Source organism: Chaetura pelagica, unplaced genomic scaffold (assembly GCF_000747805.2).
Source record: "Chaetura pelagica isolate M959 unplaced genomic scaffold, ChaPel_1.0 scaffold107, whole genome shotgun sequence".
Lineage (NCBI taxonomy): Eukaryota > Metazoa > Chordata > Aves > Apodiformes > Apodidae > Chaetura > Chaetura pelagica.
This window is the reverse complement of record NW_009953979.1, coordinates 1534338-1539779: the sequence shown is the minus strand read 5'-3', so window position 1 is coordinate 1539779 and position 5442 is coordinate 1534338.

Sequence of the window (5442 nt, the reverse complement as noted above, 5' to 3'; positions counted from 1 at the left end):
GGTGGGGGGGGTGGGGAGGGCGTGGTGAGGAGGGTCCAAAAGGTGTTTTGTGGGATGGCGTGGCCATATCCTGCCACCTCTCTGGGATGGATGGATTTAGTTTTCTGGGATGAAGAGGAAGGTTGGTGCTCAGGAGCAGCCCTGGTATCCCGGGAGCTGCAGGGATGGCTGTAGGGTGATGCCAGGCTCTCACATCCTATGCCAGGATTGGTGCCATCCCTTGGGTATAAGGGCAGTGGAGCTGGCTGGTGCATCCCTTGGGAAATAGGGCCCAGGTTCAATTTTTCCCAGAGGTAAAAATGAGGGGGAAAAAAAAGGAGGTGGGGAAATGGTGAAAAATTGGGGGGGGGGAAGGAGGGAAAATGGGGAAAAAATGGGCATGAAAGGGAAAAAATGAAAAAATGGGGGAAGAAAAGAGGGGAAAAAATAATCACTGTCTTTCTTCTATGTCTGTGAAACTCAGGGAGCAGCTTCATGCTGTGACCCCCCTACAAGCTGCCACCCAGCTCGTCCCAACCACCCAAAGGCAGAAGCAAGAAAAAAACTCTCAGTGCTGGTTTCTTCCCTTTTAAGGGGTTGATTTAATTTTTAAGGGGTTGATTTGATTTGGGGGGGGCACTAGTGTGCAAAGGTTGCGGGGGGGGAGGGTTTTTTCCCTCTTTCTTCCCCCACCCTGGCTGGTGATGGTGGCAGGGAACTGCATCCCACCGATAACATCTTCCAATTAGCCGGGAAGAAAAGCCGAGCCGTAATCTTGGAGCCTCCTCTGCAGCCAGATGTGATCTGCTTTTCCCAGGTCTTGGTGTCCCCTGGGGACATGGGGACAGAGCTGGGGGTGGTTGTAGCCCCCTCCCCATCTCTGCCCAACCCCATTTTGGGGCTAAGAGATTTTTGGAGGGGGGGGGCTTTGCCCCCTCCTGGGAGCTTTCTGCCAAGCCTCTGACTCACTCAGGTTTAATGAGACTCAATGAAGATTAAGCTTTAATTCCTGCTCCTTATCAGCTTCCCTTTGTACCCTCCAGCAAATGACAACTGGGAGGGAAGGTGACCGTGACACCAGCTGGGGACCCCAGTGGATGCTCTGTCTCCATTCCAAGGAGCAGGAGTGTCCCCCCACCTTGGTTGGGTGGGGAATAAATTGGGATCCCCCACCCAGGTGCTCAGCTCCCCCAGAAAAGCAGCCTGAAATGCTGCTGAGCAACACATGGGTTGCAAAGCCACTGTCATCAAGATCTTCCTTGCCCCTGAGTGCCCTGATATGGGTTTTTTTGGGTGCTGCTCTGGCATGGATAGACCTTGGTGCCACCTTGGCTGCACCAACTTCCATGTCCCTTTTCTGGTCCTTTCCATTGTCTCCACCTCATCCCCTCACTAGTTTATCAATCTGACACCATGCAGGACCTGCTCCCAAGGACCACGGGGATGTCACACCCCTTTTCCCAAAACAATGAGGGTCAGGGTGAGGGGAGGGTCAGGAGAACCAGCCTTCCTGTGGGGATACATTGGGCTAAATCTCTAGGAATTAAGAGGGAAGTGCACAGCCTTGGTCATGTCACTTAACCCCCACCTGTCACTGACATTGGTGTCAAGATTTAAGGCCAGGCTGGCAATACATCTGGCTGGGAAATGGGAAGATTCTTTGGAAACTGGCTTTGCTGCTCCCCACTGGTTGGGCTCAGATCCCAGCAATCCCTGCTGGCAGCAATGGCTGGACCCTCCCAAGATAAGGATGGGTGTGGCAGCACCTCCAAAAAGTTCAGGGGGGGGAAACTGGAGTGGAACATCCTTGTCAAGGTCCGGTGGTGCTCGGATAAGAAGCGTCCTGTTCAGGGGACAGCTGGGGACGTGCTGCCCTGCCACGTCCACCTGCTAAAATAAATCCCGTCCCAGGACTTGTTCCATCAGATAGCCTGGAAAAAAAAAAAACACAAAAAAAAAACGGGACACGCCGGATCTGTTTGAGGGATGGGGAACGCAGCTGGGCTCCTTTCCTGAACGGATAAGGGAGACCGGGAACACGCGCATCTGGGGGCGGGGGTTGCTGAGAACATTTTGGCACAGGGGTGCCATTGCTGTCCCAGTTTGACAGTTTTCCTCTCTCCTCCTGCCCGGCAGCCGGTGCCGGTGCCGCCATGAGGGCTGTGCTCTGTCTCTGCCCAACCCCATTTTGGGGCTAAGAGATTTTTGGAGGGGGGGGGCTTTGCCCCCTCCTGGGAGCTTTCTGCCAAGCCTCTGACTCACTCAGGTTTAATGAGACTCAATGAAGATTAAGCTTTAATTCCTGCTCCTTATCAGCTTCCCTTTGTACCCTCCAGCAAATGACAACTGGGAGGGAAGGTGACCGTGACACCAGCTGGGGACCCCAGTGGATGCTCTGTCTCCATTCCAAGGAGCAGGAGTGTCCCCCCACCTTGGTTGGGTGGGGAATAAATTGGGATCCCCCACCCAGGTGCTCAGCTCCCCCAGAAAAGCAGCCTGAAATGCTGCTGAGCAACACATGGGTTGCAAAGCCACTGTCATCAAGATCTTCCTTGCCCCTGAGTGCCCTGATATGGGTTTTTTTGGGTGCTGCTCTGGCATGGATAGACCTTGGTGCCACCTTGGCTGCACCAACTTCCATGTCCCTTTTCTGGTCCTTTCCATTGTCTCCACCTCATCCCCTCACTAGTTTATCAATCCGAGACCATGCAGGACCTGCTCCCAAGGACCACGGGGATGTCACACCCCTTTTCCCAAAACAATGAGGGTCAGGGTGAGGGGAGGGTCAGGAGAACCAGCCTTCCTGTGGGGATACATTGGGCTAAATCTCTAGGAATTAAGAGGGAAGTGCACAGCCTTGGTCATGTCACTTAACCCCCACCTGTCACTGACATTGGTGTCAAGATTTAAGGCCAGGCTGGCAATACATCTGGCTGGGAAATGGGAAGATTCTTTGGAAACTGGCTTTGCTGCTCCCCACTGGGTGGGCTCAGATCCCAGCAATCCCTGCTGGCAGCAATGGCTGGACCCTCCCAAGATAAGGATGGGTGTGGCAGCACCTCCAAAAAGTTCAGGGGGGGGAAACTGGAGTGGAACATCCTTGTCAAGGTCCGGTGGTGCTCGGATAAGAAGCGTCCTGTTCAGGGGACAGCTGGGGACGTGCTGCCCTGCCACGTCCACCTGCTAAAATAAATCCCGTCCCAGGACTTGTGCCATCAGATAGCCTGGAAAAAAAAAAAACAAAAAAAAACGGGACACGCCGGATCTGTTTGAGGGATGGGGAACGCAGCTGGGCTCCTTTCCTGAACGGATAAGGGAGACCGGGAACACGCGCATCTGGGGGCGGGGGTTGCTGAGAACATTTTGGCACAGGGGTGCCATTGCTGTCCCAGTTTGACAGTTTTCCTCTCTCCTCCTGCCCGGCAGCCGGTGCCGGTGCCGCCATGAGGGCTGTGCTCTGGGACCTGCTGCTGCTCTGCCTCTTCGCCCGGGCACGGGGGGACTGCCGGGGGGACTGTCTGCGCTGCGATCGCCTCCTCTACCGCGACGGCTTTGACGTCCTCGTAAGTCCCTGTTGGCTTGTCCTCTGCTGCAGGTAGCACCCGTGGGGGGTAGCACCCCTCGGGGTAGCAGCCCCTGGGGGAGCAGCCGTGGGTGCTGTGCCAGCTGTATTTCCCCCTGCCCCTGCTGGGTGGGCCCCCTCCTCCTTGCACCAGGATCGTGGTGAGGGCTTGGGAGGGGCTGATGGTCAAGGTAAAGGTGTCACCTGCCATCACTGTCATAGAATCCCAGACTGGCTTGTGTGGGAAGGAACATGAAAGACCATCGAGTTCCAACTCCCTTCCATGGGCAGGGACATCTTCCACCAGACCAGGTTGGTCTGTCTCTCCTCCTTGGGCCACCCCCCAGGCACAAGATGATCCTGAGGGAGGATGCAAACCCCAAATCAGCATCCAGGAGTGATAGGGACAAGAGGCTCCTTCATCACCCTCACCAACCTCAGACTACTCTGGACCTCCACCCTGTTCTCCAACAAACCTCCAAAATTCCCCTCTGAGCCCCAGCAGGACAAAATCAGCTTTGCATATGATGAGCCATTGTGTTTTGGGGATCCAGGCACCCTGCAGCCCCCCTTGCCCTTGTGATTTGCCTCTGACACTGGATGGGAAAAGCCATTAAAGATAATTTTGGATTTTTCCAGACCCTAATCCTTTCTTTTCCTCTCCACTGAACCGCAGCCAGGCTCTGGCTGGCATCATGTCTTTCCTTCCTGATCCCCCACCACTCCCAAGGGATTATCCATTGCCTCCCCAACACCCCTTTTGCTGATTAATTAGCAATGACAAATCTTATTGAGTTGAGATGTTCACCCTAAAGGAGCTGGCAGCTCGGGAAGGTCCCAGGGCTGGGAAACATCCCCCCAAAACCAAGAAGAACCAGGACTTTCAGGGCTTCGTGGAGATGCTGGAGTGACCCCGGTGCCACCACTTTGCTGGCAAAACCTCCTGCAATCATATGTCACTGCTACCAAGGTTTTGGGTACCACCACCCTGGTTTTGCTGCAAAATGCTCTTTTGCAGTCTGAAGGCACCAGTGTCTCCACAGGGACCTCCCCCTTTCCACCCCATCCTGCTTCTGGAGCTGCATTTTGTTCTGACTTCTCTGGTCAGCAAGATGGAGAGAAGATGGGATGGTTGGTGGGCCATGGGTACCATGCAAGGTTATATCTCCAAAACAAGAGTGGTTTGAAGCAGGAGCAGAGGAACCTGGGTCCCTTCGAGGCTCAGTTTCAGCTGGAAGGAGTGTCACGGTGGGATTTGATACAACCTTCCACTGTTTCCAAAGCAACAGCCCAAGTCCCATTGGCAATGTGGGTGGTCTGTCCTTCAGAGCTAGAGACAGGAGATCCCCCTGAAATTATGGACATACCTGCACCAACATTGCAGCTGCCAGGGCAGGACATGGATCAGCTGATGGATCTGGTCTTCAAGATGTGGGTGAATCATGGAATTGTCAGAGCTGGAAGAGACCTCTAGAGACCATCTAGTCCAATTCCCCCACTAAAGCAGGATCCCCTAGAGCACATTACTCAAGACTGCATCCAGACAGGTCTTGAATGTCTCCAGAGAAGGGGACTCCACAACCTCCCTGAGCAGCCTGTCCTAGTGCTCTGTCACCCTCACCCTAAATAAGATTTTCCTCATATTTAAATGGAACTTCCCATGTTCCAGCTTGTTCCCATTGCCCCTCGTCCTGTCATTGGGATCTACTGAAAAGAGTCTGGCTCCATCCTCCTTGCACCCACCCTTTAGATACTTACAGGCATTAATAAGGTCTCCCCTCAGCCTTCTCTTCTCCAGGCTGAAGAGTCCCAGCTCTCTCAGCCTTTCCTCATATGGGAGATGCTCCAATCCCCCAGTCATCTTTGTTGCCCTCCACTGGACTCTCTCTAGTAGTTCCCTG